Genomic DNA, 21,257 nt, shown 5'->3' with positions numbered 1-21,257 from the left:
CAAATAATTCAGGAGTAGGAAATTCCCTAGCTAGCCCTACTGCAGTCATTGCTTTCATTCTTCTAACTCTGGGTGTATTCAGAGTGTAAAATCCCTTTTCACATCAGCTGCTTAGTCACTGAAAATGAAGGGAAGAGAAACTGGCTAACAGGCTGCTCCAGAAGACTATAAGAGGTGGATTAATGGCCCTCTATGCCTTTTCCCAACAAGATCTCATACTGGAAGTTATGTTATGGCTTGATGAACAGAGAATGAGCAATGCAGAGGAGATTCACTTGGCTTGCAAAATTTGGAATCTCATTTGAAGCTTCCCAAAGTTCACTGACATCTATATCGGGTGTCCTGGTTCAGTTCCATATCTAATCAAGATTCTGCCACAAGAACTCTAATAGGAATTTTGGTGATAATGCATGAGTCAGAAAAGAAGCTTAGCTCAAAGCTGGATTGGCTCTGCAGTCTTAACAGGAGTTTAAAAAAAATTGTAGTCAAAACTTACTTTTCTCAGTAAAGTCAGTACAGTAGGTACCACTCTGAATACACACAGGGAGCAGATTAACTGAGTTCTATAAGAAGGTGCCATTTTTAGACAGAATTTTGATCAAAACCGCATTGTAATATTGTGTGTGTGTGTGTGAGAGAGAGAGAAAGGAAGCAGAGGGAGAGTCGATCATTTTGGAATAGTCTCGAAGAAGAACATACTGTGTGTGACTCTATGTGGAGCTAAACAGCACATATCATTATATAGATAGCCAAACCGAACCAAAAAGAAAGATTCATAGAAGACCCAGCAAATCAAACTTTATTTTCCAGCAACTGTGAAAGATCTAGCAGGAAGATCAGACTAGAAAATAAAACTGAAATGGAGTGTACAACAGAAACATCATGCCCAGACTTCTTGCTGGTGTAGATAGGCATGCCTCATGCCAGTTAAAGTGGCTGAAATAAGAAAGCTCTGGATGGTTTGGACAGCCAGTTACTGGAGAGAATTCAGATGGCAGCAGTAGTGAGACTCCAAAGGAAATGGCAAGCCAACCATTTGTATCTGACAGAAATGCCTACCTTGTTGAAGGAACCTGCCACGCTCTTCTCATCTAAGTGGCTATAAAGAGAGTCTGAGATGAGGGAGAGAGAGGGCAGCCATAAAAAGGAAAGGAAAGCAGCAACAGGGGAAGCATAAGATGTCTGGAGCCAATGAACAGGGGCCACAGGGATTATCTTGCCACTGGGTGCGAGTGACTTTAATGGGATTTGCTCATATTAAATCGGGCTCCAGTATGTTAAAAATGATGTATTATTTTCACATGAGGTATGCTTGGTGAAGGATGACGTAGAAGTCGTTGCTCCGACAGCTGATCTGTTCCCTTCAGTTTTTTGTATCACACACATTGTCTTTAGTATCTGAGCACTTAAGGTAAAGATGCATTGACTCATAGGAGGTTTGGTTCAGGTTCCTATTCTTATCTGTGGGCTACACTCTCTGGAGGACTGCATCTCTGATAGAATAACATAGCCTCCCTATTGATCAGACTCTGTGCTGTATAGTGGATGATATTGTTGGCCAGGAATCCTGGCCCATAGAAAAAATGGAGGCATCTGACTCCCAAACTATAGTCCCCATGAGATAATGCACCATAATGGAGAACTACAGTTTAATGTTGAACTGACTCAAAATTAACCATTTTGTGTCGGTTCAACAAACTCAAATGAACCATTTAGGTTTCAGGAATGTCAAAATATTTCTTGAAATATTGAAAATGTTGAAATGAAATGTTTCAACATTTCCATATGTAAATTTTTCAGACTACTTTGGCAAAAAAATTGATATGGCAATTTTCCATCTCAATTTGGGAAGAAAAATGTTGAAAAATTGAAATTTCCCACAGTACATAATTTCTGAATTTCATCCAGTTCTATTTCCATGTTTGCATGCCCCACATGAACGGAGAAGCTGTTGCAGTAGTATTTCTGGGTTGATATTAACATTACCTTCTCTCACTAGAAAACCTTTTGAGGTTACAAACTTGGCAAATCAGTGAGTCTGGTTAAAAATCTGAATCTTCTATGGATGTATATTCAAACCAAGCCCAAACTTTTAGAGATTCATCTATCAGTAGTTGTCATACCTACTTGTATGTAGAGTCAAACAAAAATTTAAACTTTACCCAAGCAAAATGTGTCTTTCAATTACAATTTCTCAGCGGTAATATTTCTTATTGATTTCAAGTACCATAGTCTTCTGTTTATGGGACAAATAGCTGTACTATATCTATGTGTTATATATACACAATGGGACAAATGCATGTACCAAAAATCACAATTAGAGCTCGTGAAACTATTGATCATCAACAGCTTCTTCACTGGATCTGGCCAATTTTTCTATTTAAGCTCTCCATGATTCCATATAACGGATTCCTTGACTTATGCAACCTCTGTAACTAAATCATAATCTTACCAATCACTGATTAAACCGCAATTCAGATTTAGCAGATATTTCCATGAATGCTTTTTTCACCACCTCTAACACAGCTATAATCACACTTAAATTGAGATTTTTGGCTTCTATTAATTTTTAACATGCATTTCTCAGGAGCTTGTTTCTCCTTCTGCCATCAAGAAGCTGCACAACAGTATAACCAATGACTAATGCAAGAGGAAAATTACCAGATTCATCAGCTGTCAGAATTGAAGCCATATGGTCTAGACACGAGAGGGGTGCTAAATGAAGCACTAGTAATTCAAATGCAGAGGAAACCTTTTTTACAGTATAACCTTGATGCATGGCAAATATACTTGCTGTGCAAGTTAGTGTCTAATAGGTATTCATATTTAAATGTCTTTATTTTTGGGGGGGCGGTGATACTTTGGTTTAGTGTATTAAAGGTTTTCCTCCCAAACAAATTTAAAACTAAACTTGCTAAACTATTGCTCTATTTTATAATTTGCTCACCAGGCTTCTACAAAAATACGTATCAAGACACACTTCCTTTGTGTCCCCATCCCATTAAGGCTAAGCATCAGGGTTACGTCAGCCCTCGAAGTGCAGCAGTACTCATGCCCTATGCAATCCTTAGTTCAGATGCCAAGGTAACAACTGGGAATTGTGGAGCAGCAAACATCCTTATTTTTGGCCTTGTTTAGCAAGACATCCTTGCCTTTGGATAGGCAGACAGCAGCTACTTCCTGAGAATAATGCATGTCAAGTCCTGGTATGACGTCTCACCAGGAGAAGGCCCTTAAACTGTGTTAATGATTGATTCCATTGTTCTGTATTCCACACACATTTCTCTGATTCTGCATAGATAAACATTGACACGCCTAGGGGTTACAGTCCGGTGAAAAAAGTTAGAGGCTGGGACAGTGAAAGCTCCGCCAAGGAGGAGGGGAGGCAGCACAGCTTACCCAAGCCACAGAGAGGAAGAGGAACTCTCCCTACGAGTTTAGCTATGGCCCTCCTCAATGTCTCTGCATACAGCAGTTAATTTTTAATATACCTGAGGACTTTCCACCATCCTTCTAAATGGATCACTTTTAACATGATACTCTTGTTGAGCAGTCAGCAATGGATCCCATATTGTGCTTATTAATTTATCACACCACTTTAACTGTTCACACTGAATTTCTTCAAAAGCCACATTATTATGTCTTCAGCTAAACATGCTCTTGGGGAAGATACCATAGCTGAGCTTGGGAAAGGTTCTGATTGTGGTCAAGGGAGTTAAGAGAAGGAAAATTAGTGGAACAGGAAAACTGAGGATCTTAATGCAATTTTCAATATATTTCCTAGTTTCTCTATATAAAAACCTTGCATCTTTTCTGCCTAGTGTATGCATAACTGTGAGTTCAGAATTTGAATCATTTTCCCCTCAAGGAAGTCCTAAAGGTTAAAAAGCTTGGGGGGAAGGGGAGGAACAGAAAATATTTTTTATTCTCTCTGCTCTATTACTTAATGGTGTTTAATATAATGTCTCTCCCCACCAGTATTAATACCATGAATGTGTAAATTAATGTGTTCCCGAGTTTTGGGGTTTTGATCTTTATTCGGGACGTTTTAACATGAAGGGAAACAGTCTTAATTCAATGCTGTCAAGAAATAAGTATAATTTGCTTCAGGAGTAAATTTTTGCCTCACAAAAAGACACTTAACATAGTGTTTTATAAATATCTACTTAAAGTGTTAAAATGATAAACAGAAAGACCCTCCCAAGAGATTTATAAAGGAGAACATGAATTAAAAATACTTACTATCTGCTTTACTTGTTAGAGATATATTTGAAAAAAAAAAACCCACACACACTGGGTTTAAATCCATTTACTTAAAAAGAGTTGAGCCAAGGTAGTTTGGCTTGTGTGTGTGTGTTTGTTTTCAATTTAAAAAAAAAACTCAGTTTGAAAAAAAATTAGCTTATGCGGCTGAAATGATTCTACTTTCTTTCTAAAACCCAGCAGTCCATTCGTAGGCTGAAAAAAACAGACAGCATTACTGTAGAGACTGCAGCATCAGGCCCTAAGGCTGTATGGAAAAAATCCTCCCTGCCTCAAAACTGGTGTGGGAGAAAGGATGACGAAAGGCAAATAATTTAGTAGGTTCAGTTTACAGTGATGAAGTGAATTTTCTTAGTTGGAAGTTTGTACAATTGAAACTGTATTTCCATAAATATTTGTGGAAATGAAGAGCCATGTGTACCTGTTGAATTGAAACCCATTTTCTAGTTTGACTGACTTTGTGAAGAGCTGTTATCATCATGATGAAGTAAAACGGGAATATATTTAGGGATGTGCTTTATACATGGCCTGATGGATTGTTGTGATGTTAATTCATACTGGGGCTTATTTAATGGTCAGAGTCTCCCATGTTACTACAGAAGGAGTCCAGTTGATATCAATGAGACTGTGTGCCCTGCACACTAAGGTACTACTCAATATCATCAAGCATTGCAGAATCTGTCTGTAAACAAGTTAGCTGACAAACACTTCCTGGAGGTTTTTGGGCAAGTGCCTAATAAATGGGTGTGGTGTTGGAAGAAATTTTACTAACCATTTTTTTCCTGGCCTTGTATATGTAACCAACTTTGTTGATGATAGTTATGTGGAACAATTTCCCAAGCTCCATCTAAAGTGACTAGTCATTTGTGATCTTCTGTTTAGATTACCCCTTTATTCACTTAAAAGAGCAGGACTTCTTGGCAAAAAAATGAAATCATTTGTATGTATAATAGGACAGCATTTCTGGGGTTTTTCTTTGGATAGTTTTATTTTTTGCATTCCTTTCTTCTAAGTTTCTCTGAACTCCTCTTAGGAGGTAGTATTATTAAATTTTGGAGCAGAAAAAAAAAAGAGAAAAAAAAAAGAAAACGTACCTGCTTGTTTATTCTACTTGACTTTCTACCATTCTCTGCCACTGAGACAATTTGATCAATGATGGGGAGGGGAGGAAAGAAAGATGTAAGCTTTATAATCAATGCAAACTCCACAAATCCATATAAAATCAATAAAATATAACCCCATAAAAGGTTCTCGGTTCAGTTTTTCTTTTTCTTTAAATTTATTTGGTGGCACTTTCCCCAGTTCCTACCTTAACTTCAGGAAAGTTTGAATGTAGAGCCAAACTCTGAATTTCTTGGCCATTTCTAATGTAGTGAATATAGGAAAGAGAGGACTTTTCCTGTCCTGCCCATTTTTTATATCTGCCATGTTATCATGCTTCCACATAAATTGGGTTGGCCTCACCAACAAAGACAGAGAGCACTGTTCATTCCAACATTAAGCTTGTGGCTTTCTAAGCCACAGAAATATCTCCAATGAAGAGCCTTCTTTACCACTACATGTGAAAGATATCAGCTAGCTGAACCATATGGAGCAAGCAGGGTGGATCTGGTAGTGAGGCATATCACATGTGAGTAAGAACCTTCTTATTCAGGAACACCAAAAAAGCTTCTGAAATGGTCATTTCTCCTTACACCATATTAACCTTTAGAAGTGAGTTCTCCAAATGGCACTAGCCCAAAAGAAAGAAATACAAATAGGATGCAAGTCAGAAATATTTACAGATCTAATTTTGGTTTCCACCTTGTGATCTATGAGGGATGTATTAAAAATCTTCATAAATTATGATATTATAAAACCCATTATGGTTGAATGACAAATCAGAATGAGAAATTATATTTCAAGTCCACTGCAGTGTTCAGAGAACTTTTTCTTAAACTGGCAATAAATTACCCAAATAGTATTTTAAGATGTCTTAATATGAATTGGTAAGTGTGAAAATAAGGTTACTATTGCTCGGTCTTTGGTCATCTTTAACTTATTGACTCTTTTTAATTGGTAAAAAGAAAAGGAGTACTTGTGGCACCTTAGAGACTAACAAATTTATTTGAGTATAAGCTTTCGTAAGCTACAGCTCACTTCATCGGATGCATTCAGTGGAAAATACAGTGGGGAGATTTATATACACAGAGAACATGAAACAATGGGTGTTACCATACACACTGTAACCAGAGTGATCACTTAAGGTCAGCTATTACCAGCAGGAGAGCAGGGGGGTGGGGGGACCTTTTGTAGTGATAATCAAGGTGGGCCATTTCCAGCAGTTGACAAGAACTTCTGAGGAACAGTGGGGGGTGGGGGGGGAGAATAAACATGGGGAAATAGTTTTACTTTTTACAATGACCCATCCACTCCCAGTCTCTATTCAAGCCTAAATTAATTGTATCCAGTTTGCAAATTAATTCCAATTTTTTCACTAGGAGGGTGGTGAAGCACTGGAATGCGTTACCTAGGGAGGTGGTGGAATCTCCTTCCTTTGAGGTTTTTAAGGACAGGCTTGACAAAGCCCTGGCTGGGATGATTAATCTGACTAATCTAATCGCCTTTTATGATGAGATTACTGGTTCTGTGGATGAAGGGAAAGCAGTGGATGTATTGTTCCTTGACTTTAGCAAAGCTTTTGACACGGTCTCCCATAGTATTCTTGTCATCAAGTTAAGGAAGTATGGGCTGGATGAATGCACGATAAGGTGGGTAGAAAGCTGGCTAAATTGTCAGGCTCAACGGGTAGTGATCAATGGCTCCATGTCTAGTTGGCAGCCGGTATCAAGTGGAGTGCCCCAAGGGTCGGTCCTGGGGCCGGTTTTATTCAATATCTACATAAATGATCTGGAGGATGGTGTGGATTGCACTCTCAGCAAATTTGCGGATGATACTAAACTGGGAGGAGTGGTAGATACGCTGGAGGGGAGGGATAGGATGCAGAAGGACCTAGACCAATTGGAAGATTGGGCCAAAAGGAATCTGATGAGGTTCAATAAGGATAAGTGCAGGGTCCTGCACTTAGGACGGAAGAACCCAATGCACAGCTACAGACTAGGGACCGAATGGCTAGGCAGCAGTTCTGCGGAAAAGGACCTAGGGGTGACAGTGGACGAGAAGCTGGATATGAGTCAGCAGTGTGCCCTTGTTGCCAAGAAGGCCAATGGCATTTTGGGATGTATAAGTAGGGGCATAGCGAGCAGATCGAGGGACGTGATCGTTCCCCTCTATTCGACATTGGTGAGGCCTCATCTGGAGTACTGTGTCCAGTTTTGGGCCCCACACTTCAAGAAGGATGTGGATAAATTGGAGAGAGTCCAGCGAAGGGCAACAAAAATGATTAGGGGACTGGAACACATGAGTTATGAGGAGAGGCTGAGGGAGCTGGGATTGTTTAGCCTGCAGAAGAGAAGAATGAGGGGGGATTTGATAGCTGCTTTCAACTACCTGAAAGGGGGTTCCAAAGAGGATGGCTCTAGACTGTTCTCAATGGTAGCAGATGACAGAACGAGGAGTAATGGTCTCAAGTTGCAGTGGGGGAGGTTTAGATTGGATATTAGGAAAAACTTTTTCACTTAGAGGGTGGTGAAACACTGGAATGCGTTACCTAGGGAGGTGGTAGAATCTCCTTCCTTAGAGGTTTTTAAGGTCAGGCTTGACAAAGCCCTGGCTGGGATGATTTAACTGGGAATTGGTCCTGCTTCGAGCAGGGGGTTGGACTAGATGACCTTCTGGGGTCCCTTCCAACCCTGATATTCTATGATTCTATGATTCTATGATTCTATGATTTAGTTGGGGATTGGTCCTGCTTTGAGCAGGGGGTTGGACTAGATGACCTCCTGAGTCCCTTCCAACCCTGATATTCTATGATTCTATGACATTCTAAGACAGCAATAGTGAAAACTTCCATAGGAGTATTAAATCTTTACATCAGCAAATTGACGAAGATGGTTAGGCTATTAGACAAGCTGTTCTATAAATTGGACTCATTACTCCAAAAGCATATGGAAAAGATGGAGGCACAAATCACTTATCTTGAGGTTCTGAAAAAAAAAAAAAGTGAACCAGGCTTGGTTGTCGGGTTGTTGAAGTAGAATGTGCACTTCCTAAAATCCCTTTTGTAGGAATTCGTACAGGAGTTGTTTTGATATGATGGCCTTCTGCCATAATCCTCTTCATCTGGCTTAAAGCACAAGAACTGCAAGTGATGAGTCCACCCATACAACCTTGAGTTCCAAGAGAAAACCTGAAGCATTGCTATGTGCGATGATAACCATGTGTTCACACTTCATAAATAAACTGTGAATTTTTGCTGGAGACTAGGAAAACAGTCTCAAACAACATGTAGAAATCTTCTTTTTCAACCTAGACCTATACGTGAGGAAAATGAGTAAGCAACGATAACATAACAATTGTAGGGAGCAGCTGATTAAAGATGCTCTGTAACCACTATACGGTGCCTTGAGCAGCTGACCATGTTCGATGGTTTAGTTAGTTGTAAGGAAATAGATGATTTTATCTAGCCTCATGCATGTAGTCCATCCAACCTTGTCTACATTGGAGACCTTACAAAGAATATTCCAATCAAGGTAGGAATCATAGCATAGAAAAGACTCCTGCAGCCCTAGCATAAACATCTTCAGAGACTAACACTTTACAGCAGCCAGGATTCAGACAGAACTTGAGAGCTAGGAAATCTCTGAAAACTATTTTCATTCTACTCCTTGCTGTTTCCCTGTTAAAACTGCCTGCAATCCATTCTGTTATTTGTCCCTGATGAATAAAGTAGATGCCGATGAACCAAGATAAATACTAGGATAACAGACTTTGATGGCACAGGGTTGACAGTCATGTTCAGAGGCTCTTGAATCTGAATGATCTAATTTATCACAGCCATTGACACATGCTATCCTGGAGACTGAAGTTAGAAACAACAATTTTATCATTGTTAAAATATTTAGTTATTGTTCGAAAGTTTGTGATTTGTTTATTCAAGCAACAGAAAATGGAATCGTTTGACCTTGTCAATTATGAAAAATAAACCGATTGGAGATCATTGGGAAATCCTCATAACTGGGGCAAATCTCCAGCACCTATTTTTCCCCCTTTCAACTTGAATGCATTTTCTCTGGCTTTAATGGTGTCATCATAATTGGTCAGATTGCTTTGCTGGGATGATATTCAACATAATTGCCCTTTTAATTCCAACTATAGGTGTTAATATGGCACTTAAAGGTCGGAAATTTCTCCAGGCTACTGCTGTATGACTGTCTCATACACTAGCAACCAAGAAATTGACCTGTCATTTATAATTAGAGGTGTTAATATAGTGGCTAAAGGTCACAACAAATACTTTAATACAATGAATTCAGTTGAAAAGATATGTAGTTATAAATAATATTAAGTAATATTTAGATACATTTTGTGTAAATGGGACAACTACTTAACCGGGACAAATTTGGATCTTCCAAGGCCTCTTGATTAAGGAGTTTCTACTCAAATATATCTATTTTTCAGTAAGGAAAAACAATATGTTCCATTCCTCCTTATGCACAGATGCTTCATATTGGTTTGATTTAAAACGCAGTACCAAAGAATGCCCCTCCAGAAAGTAAATGCTCTTAAATGTTAAAATACGGTAATTAAGTCAAGTCACACAATCAAAGGAACAGAAGCACTTCTCATTTTCACCAATTTCTAACCACATATCGTTCTAATCAGCAGTCATCAATCAGACCTACTGTGAATTAAAATGGCCAGTTCACACCATATTTCTCCCCAAACAGAAAGTTCATCCCTAAATGCCTCAGTCCCTTCCTAATGCTCACCAGTATAGGTGACATTTGCAGTATATCAGAAGGTCACCTGGTAACATAATAGCCTGGCTTGTTTAAATCTTTGAAAAATAAATAGGAACTAATTAATCACAATTAAAACTGCCTTCCATTTATCTTGCCACATATTTGTATCCAAAATGCACAATAAAGCCCTATAAAACGGCTTCCATGTTGGCATATAAATACACACTGCCCATGAACTGGTTTGATATGTTATATACTGAAATCATGGTCTGGTTTTCATAGTTCCAGAACTGACTGTACCCTTAAAACATGATGCCAGCAATGGTCACGCTTAGAATTACAGAAATGTAGGTCTGAAAGCAACCTTGAGAGGTTATCAAGTCTAGACCTCTATGCTGAGGCAGCACCAAGTGTGACTAATCCTCTGGTTTTCAACCTGTGGTTTGTGGGCTCCTGGGGTTCTGCAGACTATGTCTAAGATTTCTAAAAGGGGCCTTCACCTACATTCAAAATTGTGTACAGGTCCACAAATGAAAAAAGGTTGAAAGCCACTGGCCTAGATCATCCCAACAGGTTTGTCCAACCTGCTCATAAAAACTTCCAATGCCAGGGATTCACAACCTCCTTTGGAAGTCTATTACACTGCTTAACTATCCTTATAGTTAGAAAGGGTTTCTTAATATCTAACCTAAATTTCCATTACTGCAGATTACTACTTGTCCTGCCTCCAGTGCACATGGAGAACAATTGAACACTGTCCTCTTTATAACAGCCCTTAACAAATTTGTAGACTTATCCAGTCCTCCCTCAGTCTTCTTTCTGGGCTAAACATCCCAGCTTTTCCTAAGTCATGTTTTCTAAACCTTTCATCATTTTTGTTGCTCTCCTCTGGACTCACTCTAATTTGTCCACATTTTCACTAAAGTATGGCACCCAGAATTGGACACAGTACTCCAGCTGAGGCTTCACTAGTGCCAAGTAGAGCAGGACAATTACCTCCCGTGTTGTACATAACACACTCCTGCTAATACACCCCAGGATGATTTTTAGCCTTTCACAACTGTATTACAATGCTGACAATCAATTTATGCTCCATTGTAACCCCCAAATACTTTTCTAGCCAGGGCATTTGGTTTTTCATTCCTAAGTGTAATACTTTGAATTTCAATTTGTTTATTTGACTAGTTCTCCAATTTGTCAATGTCATTTTGAAATCTAATCTTGTCTTTCAAAGTGCTTACAACCCCTTCCGGCTTGGTGTTATTTACAAATTTTATAAGCATACTGTCCACAAACTTACTTGTTTTGTCCTCTTCATGCACTGGATCTGCTGCTGCTGCTGCTACCTTCATATGAGGTCTCTTGTATTCTGTCACTTTCTTCATACCTCTGAGAGGTTTGTTTACCAAAAAGGCAAAAATCCTTTCCTATGCACTTTCTGACACAGGCAGGCAGTATGGGGAAAAACAGTAAGTAGACTTTGTGTTGGTTGACCAGTTACCTATTCATAGTCCTTTGTTTCTTGTATTTTAACCTTATCCATGGTCTCCACTCTCTCTGTTACCCTCCCCCAATCAAAATATGTTCTCAGACTATTTTCAACCCTGTGTTTTGTCTCAGTACAGTTTGGATTAACATGCAAAGCTAATGTCATCCTGTTATGGCATCCTCTTTAGGACCATCAGGAAACAATTCTTCAGTTATAGATACTAGAGCTGGTTAGAATTTTCCCTCCCATGAAAATTGTTCACATGAGTAAAAAGAAAAGGATTACTTGTGGCACCTTAGAGACTAACCAATTTATTTGAGTATAAGCTTTCATGAGCTACAGCTCACTTCAATGGATGCATTCAGTGGAAAATACAGTGAGGAGATTTATATACACACAGAACACGAAAAAATGGTTGTTATCATACACACTGTAAGGAGAGTGATCACTTAAGATGAGCTATTACCAGCAGGAGAGTGGGCAGGGGGGGGAACCTTTTGTAGTGATAATCAAGGTGGGCCATTTCCAGCAGTTAACAAGAATGTCTGAGGAACAGTGGGGGGTGGGGGAATAAACATGGGGAAATAGTTTTACTTTGTGTAATGACCCATCCACTCCCAGTCTCTATTCAAGTTCACAGGAGTGATTTTCTTGATATTTCTGGTAATTGAAAACCAATCTGACATTTTCAGCCATCAAAAAGAGAAATTTCAGCCATTTCGGCAAAATATTTTACTTTTACTGAAATTTTTCACTTGACACTCCAAAAGTTTTCAATACAGAACCCACAACATATATGGGGGGGGGAAGTTTCCAGTGTTTTTTTTGGGGGGGGGAGGTCGGTGGGAGTGTTTCGTTTTGTTTTTAAGAAAAGAAACTTTCCAAAAAATGACCATTTCCTACTGAAATTTACATTGATAAAAATGCTGTTTTTCACCAGAAAGTTTGAATGAAAACTCAGTCAGCTCAAGTAAATGAATCTTTGTTTGCTTGTGATGTAACCCATATTCCACCTAGAAATTCAGATTGTCTTGATCATATTCGTCTTTGAGTAGACTTATCAAGGCTCCATTAGCTTTCCGCTTCCCTTGCTGCTATCCAGTTGATGTGTTCATACTGAGTGCTGGATTATACCCCTCAGGGGTGTGTAACAGCCAGTACAACTTGTCAGAATCAGATACTGTAGTTAGGTAGCTTTCATTTCTGTCTCGAATTCCCCTTGCCACTTATTTGTCTATAAAAGACAAACTCCAAAAGGAATTAACTTTTCTTTATTTAGGGCTCAGTCCTGTAAGGAGCCACACCCACTTAATTCCTACAAAAGTCAAGATGAGTTGCAGATGTTCAGCATGTCTCAGAAGCACTCAGTGCCTTGTGGGATAAAGTGCTTAATACAGATAATTTAAATACATAAAAGTCAGGAAATAAAAAAGTTAACTTTCTTCCACATTGCAATATAGAGTGTTTTAGATTTCTGCCTTTTCGTATATACAGTCTGTGCAATGTGGGTGAGTGCCAGAGACAGACTGGACTTGTGTCTCCTCCAAAAGGACAGGAACATTAATAGTACCTTCCTCCCTCCTCAGTACTGCACTGAAATTGGGTGTGAGCCCAAGTTTTAGTCTCTGTAAGAGTAAGAAAGATATCACTACTTTTTAAATAAACTTGTGATAATGTATTCCTTGAACAGATAAGAAGCAGGCTATTAATATTTCCATTAATCGTAGGGCTGTCAATTAATCACAGTTAACTCACATGATTAACTCAAAAAATTAATCGTGATTCATCACAGTTTTAATCACACTGTTAAACAATAGAATACCAATTGAAATTTATTAAATATTTTGGATGTTTTTGTACATTTTCATATATATATAGTGTTCTGTGTCATAATTGAAATCAAAGTGCATATTATTTTATTACAAATATTTGCACTGTAAAATTGATAAACAAAAGAAACAGTATTTTTCAATTAACCTCATACAAGTACTGTCATGCAATCTCTTTGTTGTGAAAGTGCAACTTACAAATGTCGATTTTTTGTTATATAACTGCACTCAGGAACAAAATAAACAATATAAAACTTCAGAGCCTACAAGTCCACCCAGTCCTACTTCTTGTTCAGCCAATCGCTAAGAAAAACAAGTTTGTTTACATTTACAGGATATAATGTTGCCCTCTTCTTATTTACAATGTCAACAAAAAGTGAGAACAAGCATTTACATGGCACTTTTGTAGCTGGCATTGCAAGGTATTTACGTGCCAGATATGCTCAACATTTGTTTGACCCTTCATGCTTCGGCCACCATTCCAGAGGACATATTTCAATGCTGATGACACTCATTAAAATATAATGAGTAATTAAATTTGTGACTGAACTCCTTGGGGGAGAATTGTATGTCCCTGCTCTGTTTTAGCCGCTGTCTACCACATATTTTTTTTAATCGCGCGATTAATCATGATTAATTTTTTTAATCACTTGACAATGCTAATTAATAGCAATACAGGAATCACCAATGAACTTTTTACTCATTAATTATTTTTAAATGCTGCACTGCTAAAGTAGAGTTCAACCTAGATCAAAGAATCACCTTAAGGAAAACATCTTCTCCCTTCCCTCTTAAATACATTGTTATTAAGAGAGGATGAAGTTATAAAATATATGCAAATATTAATAATAATACCTATCTCTTATAATAAAATATCCAGTTATTTTAATAAGTAGAGCTCAAAACACTTTATAAAGGAGGTCAGTATCATTATTCCTATTTTACTGATGGGGAAACTGTGGCACAGGGAGGTGAAATAACTTGCCCTGGGTCATCCAGCAGGCCACTGAGTGAGCTGGGACTAGAATTCAGGTCTCCTGAGTCCCAGTGCAGGCCACATTGCCTCCTACAACATATCTAAGTATTTATAGTGAAGTCACTACTCCAATTGCATATAGCTGTTTAAGATGTCTTAAACATCACACTGGAGGAAATGCCAGAAATATTCAACAGATCTCTTTTAAAGGTCTTATATGTTACTAAAAGAACTTTGCTCCTTTTCATTATTTTAACCACAATTATTTGGTGTTTATCTAGAATCACATGCTTAGATACGAATGTCACATTTAATAAATAAATAAATAAATGAAGCTAAGTTTCTAGCCTTCAGCTTTGCTGATAAAGCTGGAAGAGGCAAACCCTGAAGGCACAAAACCCAGAAGGTAAATAAGATGACCCCAGTTTTTCTTTTAAAAATGTCATTACTTTTAAGCCAATCTCATTATTTTGAACACAGGATATTGGCAATACACATGCATAGCCCCTGTGAAAACACAAAACCAAGGCCCCACATCACTGGTCCTACTATACTCTCCCCCCCCTTCTTTTTAGCCCTCTGGTGGCTGGGTGTGTGTGGGTGTGTGTGTGGAAAATCCCACAGAGCACTGAGATAAGCAGAAACTTTGCTAAAGACTTTTTCTGGTACTGCTACTCAGTATAGGCTACAAACTTAAGGATATCAAAGGGAAGAAGGGGGAAACCAACTGACAATGAGAAAAACCATACTACATATTTCATATTCTGTTAGACAATGAGAATTCTAGGGAGCCTCAAAGAATGCAGCTGCCCCAGTTATGCAGGTTCTTACTGAAATTTAGAGATAAGATACTCACTTTGTTAATATCCTATGTACTTTTTAATCAAATTTTAAAAGGGAAAGAGATAGCTAAAGGAAGAGTAAGAGGGCAATGGACCTTCTTGTGCATCTGACCTAAAGACTAAGTTTACCCTGCTTGTCACACATCTGAACTTCAAATGTAAGAGGCAAAAATTAACAAAGTTGGTACCTGTGCATGTTATAGAAGTCTCTCTTTTGCATGTTTTATTGCCTGTCTGAGCCACATGCTTTAAAGGCCAGGGGGAGACACTTGGTTGTTGGATGATTCAGAGACATAGCCCCACCCTTCAGACTGCAAAAACAATTCAACTAAAAGCAGGAGACTGGTAATGCTAAATCCTCTCGAGCCATGTGACCCTTCCCCACCAGTTAATAGTTTGGGCCATTAAATAGAAACACAATATTTTTTAAAGAGCCTAATATGCCTTTATAAAACAGGGGGAGGATGGAGGAAGGGTTGAGCAATAGTTGTTTCATTTGTAGACCCACATAGCCTGCATTGTCTTGCTCTGTTGACACTAGGTGATGCACGATTGACTGGGGCCATGGCCATGCCCTCTCTGCATGGGCAAACTTCACTCATGTGGGGTAACATATACTGCTGGCAGTGCTAGCAATTCCCAACCACCGCCACTTTGTGATGTGGAGCACTTTCAGCCATATTATGGCTGTCTCTTTGTGGGAACAGTAGCACAAAGTAGGAGATTCCTGTGCCTTCTCACCTCCCTGCGAACCCATCAGCAGTGGGCTGTAATGTGTAGATACGAAAGCCTTCTTAACTGGAAGTTCAGTTTTGAGTACAATTGTTTACATTCCAGCCAGACCAGAATACAGTTTGAGGAATCCCCATGCATGGAACAAGCTGTACTGGTAGATTTTTATACTGGGTTTGAATGCTACGTACAAAAGGAGTTGAATGTGGTAGATACTACAATAAAAAGTATAGAAAGACTATTTGAATTTGGAAACAGCGTATTGAATTAGTAATTGTCCCATTTTAATATGGAATCTTAAGCAACTCTTTACTACAGAAGGTTTATTAACCCCATGCCACATTATTTTTTTCAGTATTGCATTATAACTACAGAGCCTAAAAAGCTGAAGTTATTGTTCAAAGAAATAAAAATAAAAATTGCAAAGTAACTTTAGATTGTAAGTAAAGCTTATTGTCACCAGTTGTTTAGCTACCATTTTTGAAAGATGGGACAGTTTATGTTGCAAGTTATCCTTACTGTAATACAGTAAAATATAACCAATGTCAGCCTTAAAAAAGAACCATTTAAAATCTAATCATTATGCTCCATTTCAAATTACTTTTGTCAGCATGTTGCTTTTCTTCGCCAGACTGAAGATATAGCATTATGAGGTGAATATGAAATAATTGATTGTGCTCCAAATGAAAATGCCCTTGATTTGAAAGTCATATGTAGAGTCGCTTTGGTTGTAAAGCTTCCCTGGCATATAAGCAAGAAGGGGCAATCAGTCAAGGAAGCTAAATGCAATAGCTCTTCATTAGATGGGACATTTTTCTTTTTGACATCCAAAGTTCTTCCTGCCCCATAGTGGAAACATATGATAACAATATGTCTGATGTTTAAGCCAAAAGCATCCCTAGTTAGAACTGTGAGGAGTGCTTGCTTTGTAAAAGACTGATTCCCAATGCCTCTGACTATACTAAACGACAGATCCGCTGATTTGCAATGCTGACAGGCAGCTCCACAGCTTTTGGTCAATTTTTTTTTTTTTTTTTTTGCTAAAACCATGTTACATTAATATACTTGTGATTGTTGTCATGAAAGTGTATTCCTGCTGGGCCTTACACCACTTCCTCATAGGATGTTGAGGAAGTAACTAGGAAGAAATAGAAATGGCCAGGAAACTATGAGAACATTCAATGATCCTATTCCCTTTTACAGATGATCCTATTCCCTTTTACAGATGTCCACCAAACAAACATGTTTTATTTCTCATGTGTTCTTTGGAAGTTAAAGTATAAGATCACTTCAGAGATCTTTATATTGGCATCTTATGTGGGGAAGGTGCTGGGGGACAGTATCACTGGACAGCTGTTAGAAATGGTGGAAAATCTGAGAGGTCAGCAAAAAGGAAAGGTTATGGGGAATCTCAAAAACAGCTGATGAATAGTTATTAAAGTCATTGGACAGAGCATTAGGAAAGGCTCGAAATTCAAATCGGATGCTAGCACTAAATATTTCAGGTTTAAAAGGTAAACACAAAAGACCCAACTTTGGACTGTCACAAGAGTCTGACGTATGTTAAATTCTGAAAAAAATTATAGCAATGTAACTTCAACTGGGTGCTGTTCTTGAGATGGGATTCATTTAGGGTTCTAGGTCCCGATACAGCAAAGCACTTAAGTGTGTGCTTAACTTTAAGGAGGCAGGTAGCTCTAGTGACATCAAGCAGAGCTGTGCACTTTTACATTGTTTTGAGTACTATTAGATTATAGCCCCGTTTCAAACATGTTATGCAACAGAGGATTTCTTTCCAAACTGTAATAATCTACATGAAAAAAATATGCATTTGTGCTCCTGCAAATGAAGAGCTCTGTCTAAGCTTGAAAGCTTGTCTCTCACCAACATGAAAGATATTACTTCACCCACCTTGTCTCTCCAACATCCTTGAAATGGTCATGTTGGCAAACAAATTGAGCAATGGTGCATCCAAGTTCCATATACAGTTACAAATAAGATTTTTAGAAATTTTTGCAGGTGCAATCATTGCATCTAAGATTTAAAATATTTTAAATACTCAGGAGTTGGTGTGTATTTTAGCTACCAATTGTGGATTATATATGTGGCCATGGGGCAGCAGCGTGGACTACTGGATAAGGCAGTGGATTACTAGTCAGGTGACCTAAATTCTATTCCCAGCTCTGATCTGCTCTGTGATATCGGGCAACTCACTTCACCTCTGTTTAACTTCCCATCCTTTGACTGTCTTGTCTACTTTCCCAATATGCTCTTTGGGATACAGACTGTCTCTTATGATGTGTTTGGGATGCCATTGTGTTAGGAGTTGTTCGATCTCAGTTGTGGTCTGTAGGTGCTGCCATAACACGAATAAACTAATAACCATAATATAATGGAAAAGCATACACACTGTTATACACAAACACAGACATCTCATTAAGTGCCTCATGGATCTCATAGGCAGGCTTTGATAAGATACCTGTTTTCTTTTAAATGGCCTCCAACTTCCAATGCAAAATATATATCCAATTCCATTCAAACACAGATTGTTTTACCTGTTATTATCATAAGTGCAGTGAGTTTGGTTGACTTTGTGTGCTTCTTCCAAAACCACCGATTCCACCCAATTGGTTGCCCATGCTCACGAGAGGCCTTAAGTTATGAAATAGCAAAGCTGCTGCCGGCCAGGGTGGACACTGCATAAGGACGGGCCTGTTTGGAGGCCCATTGACTTCTGTGGGCTCTGCACAAATACAGAGCTCTGCCAACATGGATGCAGCAGGAAGAAGGGGGCCAAAAACACAATAGGACAAACATCTTCAGTTGAGCAGGGAATCAATATCTACAGTGTCTGTTCCCCGTGGGTCTGGCTTTAGGGCCTGGTATCAGTCCCTCACTTTCAAGAGCATTATAATCAACACAAAAATGGCATAAGAAAACTAAAGAAAAACCCCCAACATTCCCATATTTCTTTCAATGTTACTTAGCAGCCCAAGAATTTTAGATTAATAGCCACTAATGGACTTTTAGGATAGAGAAGTGAAACTACATATTATTAGTACAGTGAGCCTTCACGAAAGGAAAATACCATAAAATAATATTGAGCATAGAGAATAGCATTTTTCACATTTTTTTTCCAGTTTTCAAACTTTACATTTTAGCAGTCCTTTTATGAAGAAATAGAATTCAAATATAATACACATGCTCCATTAAAGCTAATAACTATGGTAAGAGGTCACTAAGATTGCACAGGTAAATGCTCAAAAGTCAGTCAAATTATGGTAATCTGCCCACCTTGACTTTTCCTACCATGCATATGCTTTACCATGTAGTCCTTAATTATAAACTAGTTTACATATTATTGCCATGTCACTCCTGCTAACTCTGTGTACAAGTGGATAGTATGCAGTGAATTAAATTACTTCAGTTTGTGAGTGGAGATGGGGCTCTTCTATTGAGATGAAGCAATACATTAGCTCACTTTATTCCATCAGGCACGAGTTACAACCGAGTTCCTGTACTATGCTTTCTGCTCTGCAATCAGTTGCTTGAAAGAATGACTTTTTCAAATGTACTAAATGGAGAACTTAAATTTTGAATTCAAAAGTTATTGCTTAATCTCAGTACAAGAACCCCATGTCAAAGCGTAACCATAGGTCTTTCAGCAAAACTACAGCAATGGAGCTTACTAGCAAGAGGAAAAAGGCAGTAGTTTGTTCACGAAAAAGAGTCAAAAAGAAAGAAGCATGAATGAATAGCTTGAATTTTTTTACTCACGCTCAGAGGCATTCGAGAGAACTCTCTCTAGCAAATAATAAATACATCAAGCATCAAAACATTACCTGTTACTTGTATCTTCAGATTCCCAGTGTTCAAAGGCCTCCATGGTTTACTTCAGTAAAAGATATTAAGGGCACAAGATACATCTAACTCAGTTACAGGCTCTTTAAACAATCCTGAATGTGCCACCAAAATCAGGTGATTCCAACACCCTCCCCTTCCCACACACATTTCTCTTTATCACACTTTAAAAAAATCTGTTTCATTGGCTTAGAATAATGCACAGAAGGAAAACAGAAAATGAAGGTACTTTGAACTTGAAAGAGGAAGAGAAAGTAAAAGAAATCACAGCTATAAATGAAACATAAACTCTCCAATAATGAAATTAATGTTCTGCATGCACAGCTGAATTGCACTCTTTGCTGAGAGTCTTTACAATATTACACATACAATTTATCTTTTCTGTTTTTCTGATCCTGCTAAAAAAGGAAGTCAGTGGCACAGCTTCTGCCAAGTTTAGTAGGAACAGGATAAGACCCATGGTGTTTGTTGTTTTTAAATACAAATAAGTTGGCTTCCTTGTGATCTGAAGTTCCAGTTTTTGTCTATGGTACATAAACATTTAAAAAATCCTAACTTTTTTAGGCAGGTGAGCTGAAAGGGAGGCATAAAATGAGTGCATAAGAAGGATAAAATGCTGCTATGGTGTATTACTTCTGTGATGATTGACGCAGGTTTCAGGATAACGTAGTTATGTAGCTAACATTGAAAAATGTAATGTAGTCTGGCTGTATTTTATGTATTTTGGATCTTTTCTGGCCCCATAGCATAGTATAGGAGCACCTCACAATCTTTAATGGCTTTCTTCACACCACTATATAGTAGGGAACTTCTATTATCCTCATTTTACAGATGAGGAACTGAGATACAAAGTTTATGGGCCAGATTTTCAAAGGTATTTATGTGCCTAAAGATGCAGATAGGCACCTAGTGGGATTTCAAAAGCACCTGCAGGTTAGACAGCTATATATCTTTGAAAATCTGGTCCTAAGTTACTTGCCCATGGTCTCTCACACACAGTCGATGGCAGAAGAGAAATTGAACTCAGGACTCCCAAACATAAGGCTAGGACCCTAACCACTAGACCATCCTTCCTGTCCTTTTACTGAATCAGTCTCTGGTCCTTGTGTTGGTGAGAGAGAGTCTGTGAGCGACAACATGAAGTGTGGTACTGAACAGTGTACTATAGGTTGAGCGGCAACTTTCTCAGGTGAAGATTAAATCTGTAGAGGACATAAAGTTTCCTCAAACAAAACAATATTTGATAAAATATAAAAATGGTGAATTTTCTCATGGGAAAATGTGAAGTGCAGGCAAGGAATATGCCCACTTCATCACACATTTTTGACAGTTCATATATGTTAGGTGCAGTATATACCACATTAGAAGGTATTATGTGCCTGGTTTTAAAATATACATAAATAAAAGTGTTGGGAAGTTATG

This window comes from Lepidochelys kempii, chromosome 2 (assembly GCF_965140285.1).
Source record: "Lepidochelys kempii isolate rLepKem1 chromosome 2, rLepKem1.hap1, whole genome shotgun sequence".
In the NCBI taxonomy this organism is placed as follows: Eukaryota; Metazoa; Chordata; order Testudines; family Cheloniidae; genus Lepidochelys; species Lepidochelys kempii.
The sequence above is the reverse complement of the archived record's forward strand: the minus strand, read 5'-3'. Positions refer to the sequence as shown.